The 14,098-nt window shown below is 39.9% G+C and overlaps 1 long non-coding RNA gene across 1 annotated transcript; it reads right to left on the minus strand.

Moving 5' to 3' along the window:
• Positions 1–12,271: 12,271 nt before the first annotated feature.
• Positions 12,272–13,837, minus strand: LOC121387681. The gene is made up of 3 exons (XR_005959849.1): positions 13,686–13,837; positions 13,047–13,203; positions 12,272–12,406 (listed from the first exon to the last, which is right to left on the minus strand). It is a non-coding gene; the product is annotated as an uncharacterized LOC121387681 (long non-coding RNA).
• Between the last annotated feature and the right edge of the window lie 261 nt (positions 13,838–14,098).

Consider the following 14,098-nt stretch of genomic DNA (forward strand, 5'->3'; position numbering starts at 1 on the left):
TAGGAAGAGGGTTGATGATGGGGTAAGGAGGGGACATGTGCCCCCCACTTTGTAGCAGCAGCGATGGTTTATATATATTTATACATGTATAATATAGATATAGATATAGATATATACTCTTCAAAAAAAGAAACGCAAAAGGGTACAAATGGGTTATAACTCCGATTTTATGTTTCCTACCGGTTCATGCTTTGTGAATATAAGGTCATTGCATGTCCCAAACACATTCCCACGGTTACATTCGATAAAACGCAGCTACTGTACAATAAAGTTCCAAAATGTGAATATTCGCAAAAACGCAGCCACGTGCAAACCATGTCACCACTGCACGTGCGTTGTCTGCACGTGCAACATGAACACCGACAGTATAAAAGTGCAGGGTGTTCGCTTGCCTGGCCTCTGTATCTGGCCGACAGTTGACAATCCAGGACATGCCACGTCTCAGTGAACCGCAGAGAAACAATGCCATCGGCCGAATAGACGCAGGCGAATCCAGAACGGCCGTTGCCAGGGCATTCCATGTGTCCCCAAGCACCATCTCCAGACTGTGGGACCGTTACCAGCAACATGGATCAACACGTGACCTCCCTAGATCCGGTCGACCACGGGTCACTACCCCCGGGCAGGACCGCTACATCCGGGTACGCCACCTTCGGGAACGATTGACTACTGCCACCTCCACAGCCGCAGCAATACCAGGTTTGCGCAGGATATCCGACCAGACCGTACGGAACCGCCTACGTGAGGTAGGAATTCGTGCCAGACGTCCAGTTCGAGGTGTCATCTTAACACCACAACACCGTCGACTCCGACTGCAGTGGTGCCAGATTCATCGACAATGGCCTCAACTGCGATGGAGACAGGTGTGGTTCAGTGACGAGTCCCGATTTCTGCTCCGACGTCATGATGGAAGATGTCGCGTGTATAGGCGTCGTGGTGAACGTTATGCGGCAAACTGCGTGCAGGAAGTGGACAGATTCGGCGGGGGTAGTGTCATGGTGTGGGCAGCCATCTCACACACTGGCAGAACTGACCCGGTCCACGTGCAGGGCAACCTGAATGCACAGGGCTACATTGACCAGATCCTCCGGCCACACATCGTTCCAGTTATGGCCAACGCCAACGCAGTGTTCCAACATGACAACGCCAGGCCTCACACAGCACGTCTCACAACGGCTTTCCTACAGAACAACAACATTAATGTCCTTCCTTGGCCATCGATATCACCGGATTTGAACCCAAATGAGCATCTATGGGACGAGTTGGACCGACGCCTCCGACAGCGACAACCACAGCCCCAGACCCTGCCCGAGCTGGCAGCAGCCTTGCAGGCCGAGTGGGCCATCATCCCCCGGGACGTCATCCGTACTCTGGTTGCTTCAATGGGCAGGCGGTGCCAGGCAGTTGTCAACACACGCGGAGGCCACACCCGGTATTGACTCCAGATGACCTTGACCTTGGTGGTGTGTCCTATCACTTACTCACAGTGGACTAGAGTGAATTGTGAACAATCCTGCAACATTTGGTAATTATCGGACTCACCATTCAATAATTAAATCAATTCTCCAAATGTTACGACAATGTGGTTTTGCGTTTCTTCTTTTGAAGAGTATATATAGATATATATAGATAGATAATAGATATGTATGTATTGATGTATGAATATCAATATATTGTATGTATGTCAATGTTGACTGTTACATATATATATATATATATATATATATATATATATTAACGCACTGGCACAGGGGATAATTAAATCCTTTCTGGCCTTACAAATTGTCCCATGCCTGTGGCACCGAATCGCCCGCAGATTGCAAGACTAACCACGATGCTATCTGAGCTATTGAGACATCCATAAAAAGGATGCTCTTTAACTCAACTACATGCATGGGGCCTACAATCTACGCGGTCGATCTCGCTTACGTGCATGAAACAATGGGCAGACCTTGTACTGGCTAGTATGTATTGATGTATGAATATTTATATATTGTACGTATGTCGAGGTTAACTGTTACATACATAGATATTAACGCACTGGCGCAGGGGATAGTTAAATCCTTTCTGGCCTCACAAATTTTCCCATGCAGTTGCTGGGACTCGAGCCTGTGGCACCGAATCGCCCGCAAATTGCAAGACTAGCCATGTATATATGTATGTATGTATGTATGTACGCATGCATGTATGTGTTTATTACCTTTTAGATAAATTTCATGTGTTTTGATTGGTCAATAGCCAATGCATACCAAATGAAAATACAGGATTTGCCGGAAAATAAGAATTTGCCGGGGTGTACAAAATGTCACGTGACTTGCTCGACTGGTTGTACGAAAATACAAACTGCTGACGAAACCTACGAAATTTTCTCCAACACGCCTCACTGATTAAATTTCTTAAAAGGCTTGAATTCATTATTAATGGGAATACCACAATTCGGTAAATTTAATTTTTACTGTTTATTTGAAGATTACTTGAGCACGTTTGGCCAAAAATGTGCTGGATTGTAATTTTTCGCGTATTAAAATCTAATGCTAGAATATAGCATGGCGTAATCAGTTACTGTGTTAGAACTTGGGCTATTTATCACGAACATATTTTAAGTAATAACTTGACATGCTTTTTGTACAGGTTCTACAAGTTAGTACAACACGACAAAGATTTGTTTTGGCTACGGGTGTTCGATTTTGTTTTCTCGATACGATTACAACATAATCATAAACGTTTAAAACACGCAAGATAATAAGGCGTGAGTTGTCTCTCTTTGCGAAACAGGCTTCGAAATATTTTCAGGGTAAAATCACCCGGAATCCTTCTTAACACTCTTAATATCCAAACAGCTAACAAAAACAAAAAAACCCAATCCCAACCCAGTAATACCTTGCGTAGTTATTTGTTAAAGGGACATTCCCGAGTTTCATGCATTTTAAGATGTTTCCGACTAATAAATTATATTTTCTTGTTTAGAATATCAGTGTCTGCATATTCAATGTGTTTCTGGTCGTTTTAATATTTGTAAGAAGACAAAACTGGATTTTGTCTTCAAATAATTTCATACGTACGAAAAAAATATTCTTCTTTTGGAAATAAAATGAAATTTAACCTAGTACAAATATTAGAACGATCAGAAACGCGTTTAATATACAGCCACTAATATTTTATGCAGAAAAATATATTTGATATATAATTACAGTCATCAAAAAGTCTCTGTTAGTCGATAACATCTTAAAAATTGCAGCAAAATCAGGAATGTCCCTTCGACAAAAAAATCCAATGATATATTTTCGGGAATTTGATGTTATGTTATCTTATTAAACTCAAACTCAAAACGTGTGTGCATTTTGGTTAATAGGTTGAGTGTTAGTGTAGTTCTTTTTAACTTATAAAAACAGATCTAAAATGTAATAAATTCGTTACGCTGGTTTTTGACAGGGCGTACGGGATTGTACAATCCCGACGCCCTGTCAAAAAACTGCGAAACTAATATTGTGTGTGTGGGTAGTAATATTACAGGTAGTAATTTTCCTGTTACGGTAGTATGAGCGAAGACATCATCAATATATACACTTGGTCACATAATTCGGTATAATCAACAAACTTTTGTTACAAAAGTAATCAAATTAGCTTTTTTCCCTCATAATTTGAAAAATAATAACATATTAAAAATACAAAATGTAATTATTTCAACTAAGGTTGGAAGAGATTCACTTCAGAATGTGGGTATCACCTTATAAATCCGTTTTTTTTTTTTTTTTTTTTCTTTTGTTTGTTTATTTCGTTTTCTTTCTTTTTTCTTTTTCTTTTCCTTTTTTTTTTTTTTTTTTTTTCCTTTTTCCCCCCTATTTTTGATCCGGGGGGGGCAATTTGGTTTGTTTTTGGTTATTCTATTGAGGGGGTTTGATTTTTTTTTTTTTTTTTTTTTTTTTTTTTGTTGTCCCTCCTCCTAATGCGATAAATTATATAACCAACTTTCTACAGAAATTAGTTATTTGCGCGTAACGGTAACGATGTTTTGTTGTAGCCTGACTGCCAATCTGTTGGACGGAAACGAAGATCGGCTGAAATCGCCAATGAAAGCGTCAGAAAGACGTTCACTATTCTCATCCCAGAACTCGAGCCTACAAGTGAGTAGTTTCTTTTAGAATGTCCCTCCAAAACCACAATATGATCCGGTTATATTGGCAAGTGAGTAGTTTCTTTTAGAATGTCCCTCCAAAACCACAATATGATCCGGCTATATTGGCAAGTGAGTAGTTTCTTTTAGAATGTCCCTCCAAAACCACAATATGATCCGGCTATATTGGCAAGTGAGTAGTTTCTTTTAGAATGTCCCTCCAAAACCACAATATGATCCGGCTATATTGGCAAGTGAGTAGTTTCTTTTAGAATGTCCCTCCAAAACCACAATATGATCCGGCTATATTGGCAAGTGAGTAGTTTCTTTTAGAATGTCCCTCCAAAACCACAATATGATCCGGCTATATTGGCAAGTGAGTAGTTTCTTTTAGAATGTCCCTCCAAAACCACAATATGATCCGGCTATATTGGCAAGTGAGTAGTTTCTTTTAGAATGTCCCTCCAAAACCACAATATGATCCGGCTATATTGGCAAGTGAGTAGTTTCTTTTAGAATGTCCCTCCAAAACCACAATATGATCCGGCTATATTGGCAAGTGAGTAGTTTCTTTTAGAATGTCCCTCCAAAACCACAATATGATCCGGCTATATTGGCAAGTGAGTAGTTTCTTTTAGAATGTCCCTCCAAAACCACAATATGATCCGGCTATATTGGCAAGTGAGTAGTTTCTTTTAGAATGTCCCTCCAAAACCACAATATGATCCGGCTATATTGGCAAGTGAGTAGTTTCTTTTAGAATGTCCCTCCAAAACCACAATATGATCCGGCTATATTGGCAAGTGAGTAGTTTCTTTTAGAATGTCCCTCCAAAACCACAATATGATCCGGCTATATTGGCAAGTGAGTAGTTTCTTTTAGAATGTCCCTCCAAAACCACAATATGATCCGGCTATATTGGCAAGTGAGTAGTTTCTTTTAGAATGTCCCTCCAAAACCACAATATGATCCGGCTATATTGGCAAGTGAGTAGTTTCTTTTAGAATGTCCCTCCAAAACCACAATATGATCCGGCTATATTGGCAAGTGAGTAGTTTCTTTTAGAATGTCCCTCCAAAACCACAATATGATCCGGCTATATTGGCAAGTGAGTAGTTTCTTTTAGAATGTCCCTCCAAAACCACAATATGATCCGGCTATATTGGCAAGTGAGTAGTTTCTTTTAGAATGTCCCTCCAAAACCACAATATGATCCGGCTATATTGGCAAGTGAGTAGTTTCTTTTAGAATGTCCCTCCAAAACCACAATATGATCCGGCTATATTGGCAAGTGAGTAGTTTCTTTTAGAATGTCCCTCCAAAACCACAATATGATCCGGCTATATTGGCAAGTGAGTAGTTTCTTTTAGAATGTCCCTCCAAAACCACAATATGATCCGGCTATATTGGCAAGTGAGTAGTTTCTTTTAGAATGTCCCTCCAAAACCACAATATGATCCGGCTATATTGGCAAGTGAGTAGTTTCTTTTAGAATGTCCCTCCAAAACCACAATATGATCCGGCTATATTGGCAAGTGAGTAGTTTCTTTTAGAATGTCCCTCCAAAACCACAATATGATCCGGCTATATTGGCAAGTGAGTAGTTTCTTTTAGAATGTCCCTCCAAAACCACAATATGATCCGGCTATATTGGCAAGTGAGTAGTTTCTTTTAGAATGTCCCTCCAAAACCACAATATGATCCGGCTATATTGGCAAGTGAGTAGTTTCTTTTAGAATGTCCCTCCAAAACCACAATATGATCCGGCTATATTGGCAAGTGAGTAGTTTCTTTTAGAATGTCCCTCCAAAACCACAATATGATCCGGCTATATTGGCAAGTGAGTAGTTTCTTTTAGAATGTCCCTCCAAAACCACAATATGATCCGGCTATATTGGCAAGTGAGTAGTTTCTTTTAGAATGTCCCTCCAAAACCACAATATGATCCGGCTATATTGGCAAGTGAGTAGTTTCTTTTAGAATGTCCCTCCAAAACCACAATATGATCCGGCTATATTGGCAAGTGAGTAGTTTCTTTTAGAATGTCCCTCCAAAACCACAATATGATCCGGCTATATTGGCAAGTGAGTAGTTTCTTTTAGAATGTCCCTCCAAAACCACAATATGATCCGGCTATATTGGCAAGTGAGTAGTTTCTTTTAGAATGTCCCTCCAAAACCACAATATGATCCGGCTATATTGGCAAGTGAGTAGTTTCTTTTAGAATGTCCCTCCAAAACCACAATATGATCCGGCTATATTGGCAAGTGAGTAGTTTCTTTTAGAATGTCCCTCCAAAACCACAATATGATCCGGCTATATTGGCAAGTGAGTAGTTTCTTTTAGAATGTCCCTCCAAAACCACAATATGATCCGGCTATATTGGCAAGTGAGTAGTTTCTTTTAGAATGTCCCTCCAAAACCACAATATGATCCGGCTATATTGGCAAGTGAGTAGTTTCTTTTAGAATGTCCCTCCAAAACCACAATATGATCCGGCTATATTGGCAAGTGAGTAGTTTCTTTTAGAATGTCCCTCCAAAACCACAATATGATCCGGCTATATTGGCAAGTGAGTAGTTTCTTTTAGAATGTCCCTCCAAAACCACAATATGATCCGGCTATATTGGCAAGTGAGTAGTTTCTTTTAGAATGTCCCTCCAAAACCACAATATGATCCGGCTATATTGGCAAGTGAGTAGTTTCTTTTAGAATGTCCCTCCAAAACCACAATATGATCCGGCTATATTGGCAAGTGAGTAGTTTCTTCTTTTAGAATGTCCCTCCAAAACCACAATATGATCCGGCTATATTGGCAAGTGAGTAGTTTCTTTTAGAATGTCCCTCCAAAACCACAATATGATCCGGCTATATTGGCAAGTGAGTAGTTTCTTTTAGAATGTCCCTCCAAAACCACAATATGATCCGGCTATATTGGCAAGTGAGTAGTTTCTTTTAGAATGTCCCTCCAAAACCACAATATGATCCGGCTATATTGGCAAGTGAGTAGTTTCTTTTAGAATGTCCCTCCAAAACCACAATATGATCCGGCTATATTGGCAAGTGAGTAGTTTCTTTTAGAATGTCCCTCCAAAACCACAATATGATCCGGCTATATTGGCAAGTGAGTAGTTTCTTTTAGAATGTCCCTCCAAAACCACAATATGATCCGGCTATATTGGCAAGTGAGTAGTTTCTTTTAGAATGTCCCTCCAAAACCACAATATGATCCGGCTATATTGGCAAGTGAGTAGTTTCTTTTAGAATGTCCCTCCAAAACCACAATATGATCCGGCTATATTGGCAAGTGAGTAGTTTCTTTTAGAATGTCCCTCCAAAACCACAATATGATCCGGCTATATTGGCAAGTGAGTAGTTTCTTTTAGAATGTCCCTCCAAAACCACAATATGATCCGGCTATATTGGCAAGTGAGTAGTTTCTTTTAGAATGTCCCTCCAAAACCACAATATGATCCGGCTATATTGGCAAGTGAGTAGTTTCTTTTAGAATGTCCCTCCAAAACCACAATATGATCCGGCTATATTGGCAAGTGAGTAGTTTCTTTTAGAATGTCCCTCCAAAACCACAATATGATCCGGCTATATTGGCAAGTGAGTAGTTTCTTTTAGAATGTCCCTCCAAAACCACAATATGATCCGGCTATATTGGCAAGTGAGTAGTTTCTTTTAGAATGTCCCTCCAAAACCACAATATGATCCGGCTATATTGGCAAGTGAGTAGTTTCTTTTAGAATGTCCCTCCAAAACCACAATATGATCCGGCTATATTGGCAAGTGAGTAGTTTCTTTTAGAATGTCCCTCCAAAACCACAATATGATCCGGCTATATTGGCAAGTGAGTAGTTTCTTTTAGAATGTCCCTCCAAAACCACAATATGATCCGGCTATATTGGCAAGTGAGTAGTTTCTTTTAGAATGTCCCTCCAAAACCACAATATGATCCGGCTATATTGGCAAGTGAGTAGTTTCTTTTAGAATGTCCCTCCAAAACCACAATATGATCCGGCTATATTGGCAAGTGAGTAGTTTCTTTTAGAATGTCCCTCCAAAACCACAATATGATCCGGCTATATTGGCAAGTGAGTAGTTTCTTTTAGAATGTCCCTCCAAAACCACAATATGATCCGGCTATATTGGCAAGTGAGTAGTTTCTTTTAGAATGTCCCTCCAAAACCACAATATGATCCGGCTATATTGGCAAGTGAGTAGTTTCTTTTAGAATGTCCCTCCAAAACCACAATATGATCCGGCTATATTGGCAAGTGAGTAGTTTCTTTTAGAATGTCCCTCCAAAACCACAATATGATCCGGCTATATTGGCAAGTGAGTAGTTTCTTTTAGAATGTCCCTCCAAAACCACAATATGATCCGGCTATATTGGCAAGTGAGTAGTTTCTTTTAGAATGTCCCTCCAAAACCACAATATGATCCGGCTATATTGGCAAGTGAGTAGTTTCTTTTAGAATGTCCCTCCAAAACCACAATATGATCCGGCTATATTGGCAAGTGAGTAGTTTCTTTTAGAATGTCCCTCCAAAACCACAATATGATCCGGCTATATTGGCAAGTGAGTAGTTTCTTTTAGAATGTCCCTCCAAAACCACAATATGATCCGGCTATATTGGCAAGTGAGTAGTTTCTTTTAGAATGTCCCTCCAAAACCACAATATGATCCGGCTATATTGGCAAGTGAGTAGTTTCTTTTAGAATGTCCCTCCAAAACCACAATATGATCCGGCTATATTGGCAAGTGAGTAGTTTCTTTTAGAATGTCCCTCCAAAACCACAATATGATCCGGCTATATTGGCAAGTGAGTAGTTTCTTTTAGAATGTCCCTCCAAAACCACAATATGATCCGGCTATATTGGCAAGTGAGTAGTTTCTTTTAGAATGTCCCTCCAAAACCACAATATGATCCGGCTATATTGGCAAGTGAGTAGTTTCTTTTAGAATGTCCCTCCAAAACCACAATATGATCCGGCTATATTGGCAAGTGAGTAGTTTCTTTTAGAATGTCCCTCCAAAACCACAATATGATCCGGCTATATTGGCAAGTGAGTAGTTTCTTTTAGAATGTCCCTCCAAAACCACAATATGATCCGGCTATATTGGCAAGTGAGTAGTTTCTTTTAGAATGTCCCTCCAAAACCACAATATGATCCGGCTATATTGGCAAGTGAGTAGTTTCTTTTAGAATGTCCCTCCAAAACCACAATATGATCCGGCTATATTGGCAAGTGAGTAGTTTCTTTTAGAATGTCCCTCCAAAACCACAATATGATCCGGCTATATTGGCAAGTGAGTAGTTTCTTTTAGAATGTCCCTCCAAAACCACAATATGATCCGGCTATATTGGCAAGTGAGTAGTTTCTTTTAGAATGTCCCTCCAAAACCACAATATGATCCGGCTATATTGGCAAGTGAGTAGTTTCTTTTAGAATGTCCCTCCAAAACCACAATATGATCCGGCTATATTGGCAAGTGAGTAGTTTCTTTTAGAATGTCCCTCCAAAACCACAATATGATCCGGCTATATTGGCAAGTGAGTAGTTTCTTTTAGAATGTCCCTCCAAAACCACAATATGATCCGGCTATATTGGCAAGTGAGTAGTTTCTTTTAGAATGTCCCTCCAAAACCACAATATGATCCGGCTATATTGGCAAGTGAGTAGTTTCTTTTAGAATGTCCCTCCAAAACCACAATATGATCCGGCTATATTGGCAAGTGAGTAGTTTCTTTTAGAATGTCCCTCCAAAACCACAATATGATCCGGCTATATTGGCAAGTGAGTAGTTTCTTTTAGAATGTCCCTCCAAAACCACAATATGATCCGGCTATATTGGCAAGTGAGTAGTTTCTTTTAGAATGTCCCTCCAAAACCACAATATGATCCGGCTATATTGGCAAGTGAGTAGTTTCTTTTAGAATGTCCCTCCAAAACCACAATATGATCCGGCTATATTGGCAAGTGAGTAGTTTCTTTTAGAATGTCCCTCCAAAACCACAATATGATCCGGCTATATTGGCAAGTGAGTAGTTTCTTTTAGAATGTCCCTCCAAAACCACAATATGATCCGGCTATATTGGCAAGTGAGTAGTTTCTTTTAGAATGTCCCTCCAAAACCACAATATGATCCGGCTATATTGGCAAGTGAGTAGTTTCTTTTAGAATGTCCCTCCAAAACCACAATATGATCCGGCTATATTGGCAAGTGAGTAGTTTCTTTTAGAATGTCCCTCCAAAACCACAATATGATCCGGCTATATTGGCAAGTGAGTAGTTTCTTTTAGAATGTCCCTCCAAAACCACAATATGATCCGGCTATATTGGCAAGTGAGTAGTTTCTTTTAGAATGTCCCTCCAAAACCACAATATGATCCGGCTATATTGGCAAGTGAGTAGTTTCTTTTAGAATGTCCCTCCAAAACCACAGTATGATCCGGCTATATTGGCAAGTGAGTAGTTTCTTTTAGAATGTCCCTCCAAAACCACAATATGATCCGGCTATATTGGCAAGTGAGTAGTTTCTTTTAGAATGTCCCTCCAAAACCACAATATGATCCGGCTATATTGGCAAGTGAGTAGTTTCTTTTAGAATGTCCCTCCAAAACCACAATATGATCCGGCTATATTGGCAAGTGAGTAGTTTCTTTTAGAATGTCCCTCCAAAACCACAATATGATCCGGCTATATTGGCAAGTGAGTAGTTTCTTTTAGAATGTCCCTCCAAAACCACAATATGATCCGGCTATATTGGCAAGTGAGTAGTTTCTTTTAGAATGTCCCTCCAAAACCACAATATGATCCGGCTATATTGGCAAGTGAGTAGTTTCTTTTAGAATGTCCCTCCAAAACCACAATATGATCCGGCTATATTGGCAAGTGAGTAGTTTCTTTTAGAATGTCCCTCCAAAACCACAATATGATCCGGCTATATTGGCAAGTGAGTAGTTTCTTTTAGAATGTCCCTCCAAAACCACAATATGATCCGGCTATATTGGCAAGTGAGTAGTTTCTTTTAGAATGTCCCTCCAAAACCACAGTATGATCCGGCTATATTGGCAAGTGAGTAGTTTCTTTTAGAATGTCCCTCCAAAACCACAATATGATCCGGCTATATTGGCAAGTGAGTAGTTTCTTTTAGAATGTCCCTCCAAAACCACAATATGATCCGGCTATATTGGCAAGTGAGTAGTTTCTTTTAGAATGTCCCTCCAAAACCACAATATGATCCGGCTATATTGGCAAGTGAGTAGTTTCTTTTAGAATGTCCCTCCAAAACCACAGTATGATCCGGCTATATTGGCAAGTGAGTAGTTTCTTTTAGAATGTCCCTCCAAAACCACAATATGATCCGGCTATATTGGCAAGTGAGTAGTTTCTTTTAGAATGTCCCTCCAAAACCACAATATGATCCGGCTATATTGGCAAGTGAGTAGTTTCTTTTAGAATGTCCCTCCAAAACCACAATATGATCCGGCTATATTGGCAAGTGAGTAGTTTCTTTTAGAATGTCCCTCCAAAACCACAATATGATCCGGCTATATTGGCAAGTGAGTAGTTTCTTTTAGAATGTCCCTCCAAAACCACAATATGATCCGGCTATATTGGCAAGTGAGTAGTTTCTTTTAGAATGTCCCTCCAAAACCACAATATGATCCGGCTATATTGGCAAGTGAGTAGTTTCTTTTAGAATGTCCCTCCAAAACCACAATATGATCCGGCTATATTGGCAAGTGAGTAGTTTCTTTTAGAATGTCCCTCCAAAACCACAATATGATCCGGCTATATTGGCAAGTGAGTAGTTTCTTTTAGAATGTCCCTCCAAAACCACAATATGATCCGGCTATATTGGCAAGTGAGTAGTTTCTTTTAGAATGTCCCTCCAAAACCACAGTATGATCCGGCTATATTGGCAAGTGAGTAGTTTCTTTTAGAATGTCCCTCCAAAACCACAGTACACCATAAATGTAGGTGCAATTCCTGTCAAAGATCCAATTTCTTACCTATTTTCAAACTCATAAATTATTTTATTCAAATAGGGGGTGTATTTTCAAAGCACTATCTTCGTGGGCAACACGACGCTCATTGGTCAATTTACTTCTCTGCAACCTTAAGAACAAAAAATATTTGTCGGTTTATAAATTTTATTGCTCCAACATGAATACTAACATTTGGCACTTCACGAAAGTCACTTGGTTATATGTTGACGGCTGGTCAAGGGGGGATAACTCTTTGAGGAGTGTCACTGTGTTGGTCTGATTTGGCCTGTAAAAAATGGGGGAAAAATTATTAGTGTGATACACTGGAATTGTTTTGTTTAAATAAAGTTTTCTATTTTAGGCCAAGTCTGACTGATTGCTAAACCTGGTAATATCATACTGTATACAGGGGGGTATTTTCAGGCCACCTCACCTGTCCCTCAATTTTTACATTTGATTTTAAAGTTGAAAATTGTGGAATGTGGGAAACATTTTCTAATTACTTCAGTGATTATCACAAAACTGTTGCTCTATTTGGAGTATCTTTGGCATATTGGGTAACCACTAGCAGCCATACGTCCACCATGACACAACAGCATGTTGTTTCAGTGTGTTGTTACTACATACCAGGACAAAGTATTCAGTGGGGGGTATTCTGTGGACCTGGCAAATGTTTTCCCAGAGGCAGGATTATTTGTCAGTCAGATAATTTTGAAAAGTGAGAACATGTTTTTGTCACACTGGGGCAGACTACAGAAAATTAAATTTATATACTGACATTGAGAAATTATTATGGGGAAACCCCCTGCCAAAAAAAAAAAAGTTTTGGGTAGACCCCCTAACAGAAAAAATGTATATGTAATTGGTCACAAATTCCATCACCAAAAAGAAAGTACACTGCTCCCAAATGCCACCAAATCACCTACCTGTACCAGGCTGTCCAGGGAAGACTTTGATGCAGTGGCTAAGCCGTCAACGAGTCGAGGTGCATCTTCATATGTGGTCACCGATTCACAGGGGACGACTGGCAATATGCGGTTACTTCGGCCTCACCCAGCTGTTCCCGATGCCTTGGAAGATTTCCTGAAACAAAACAATCAAGACTTAGATGGCTATAAACTTCTTCATTGTGGTAGAGTGCTCAATCTATTCAATGAATCTTATCGAGAACATAGAAATAACTTCCCAACATGTGATGGTGATCTGAAGTATGACGAACAGTCCTATCAACAATGGGGTATGTGTTGGCGCCTAGGTTTAAAATGTGAGCTATGTCATTTTAGATCGAAGAAGCACAAATTGTACGAAGAAGTCACTTTACCCACTGCACGAGGTCAGAAAGCTGCTCAGCCTAATATTGGGATACATGTTGGCCTTATGAATACATCAGTTGGAATTACAGGATTTCGCGATTCCTTATCCGCAGCTGGTATCCCTGTTGGAAGCAAGCGTGGAATGCAGAATTCAGCCAATTATGTTGGATCCAAAACAGTGTACATAAACAGACAGGATATGAAAGAAAGACGGTCTAATTTGGTTCGACTAAACAAACTAAAAGGTTTTACCAGTGATCACAAGATAAGTGTTGAGGGAGACTGCCGTTACAACAACAGACTTTTCGGTGGGAACTCGAGCACACCCCTCCAGCCTGCAACTCAAGCGGTCTACACCATTGCTGAGAACGAAACACCTAAAAAGGAAATTATTGGGATATACACTGCAAACAAACTTTGCAAAAAAGCCGAAATCCTCAGATCTAAGGTAGAGAAAATTACATGTCCAGATCACGGTGGAAAATGTACAGCCAATTTGAAGACAACAGATTCCATCGGCAATGAGGGCTTATATGCAGAAAAATGCGTGAAAGAATTTCAAGTGGACGAAGACAAACTCAATATTGGTTATTTCACGACTGATGGCGATTCACATGCTACTGACGGTGCTACCCGGGTGCAGACAGGTTCCATTGAAAATTTAC

Source organism: Gigantopelta aegis, chromosome 13 (assembly GCF_016097555.1).
Source record: "Gigantopelta aegis isolate Gae_Host chromosome 13, Gae_host_genome, whole genome shotgun sequence".
In the NCBI taxonomy this organism is placed as follows: domain Eukaryota; kingdom Metazoa; phylum Mollusca; class Gastropoda; order Neomphalida; family Peltospiridae; genus Gigantopelta; species Gigantopelta aegis.